Raw genomic sequence first — 562 nt, 5'->3', positions numbered from 1 at the left:
GTCTTTTTGGACAGGAATCATTACCTTCGATAACATCGACTCATCTCTCCACCGCACTTTGAGGGAAGGACATCGCCGCCCACTCTAGCAAAAACTATACGCATCGAATGAAGGTGACTGGCCCGAGAAGAGAAAGTCATCGCTTCTTTGTGCTAGTCTTTCCAATTTCGCAGCTCTTTCTTTTTCGGGGCCTATCCCGGATGAGAAAGATAGAAAGCCTGTTGACTCTGATGCTTGCTTGATGGGAGAAATGGGTTGGGATCCTGCCTTGCCTACCTGAGTCCAATCCCTTCTTTTATGGTCGGAGGCCAGCCCCATGGGATAGGAAACTTGCCTCAATTGGTGCTTTCCCTCCTTCATCCCTTCGTTCCAATCCATCCAGACAACTATGGCAACCCGTACTAATTGCCCTTGCACTCCTACCCCCCTGCTCTCACCTTCGTCTCTGCTGCCTCCGCTCCAGCTTGAAATATTACCTATGCAATCACAGCTCAGTCATTGACTGGCGAACTAAAATGGATAGCTGCTGGGAGAATTGCGACTGATGAATCGCGATCAGCCG

Source organism: Sesamum indicum, unplaced genomic scaffold (assembly GCF_026168435.1).
Source record: "Sesamum indicum cultivar Baizhima isolate 11 unplaced genomic scaffold, ASM2616843v1 HiC_scaffold_98, whole genome shotgun sequence".
In the NCBI taxonomy this organism is placed as follows: Eukaryota; Viridiplantae; Streptophyta; class Magnoliopsida; order Lamiales; family Pedaliaceae; genus Sesamum; species Sesamum indicum.
This window is presented reverse-complemented; position numbering follows the sequence as displayed.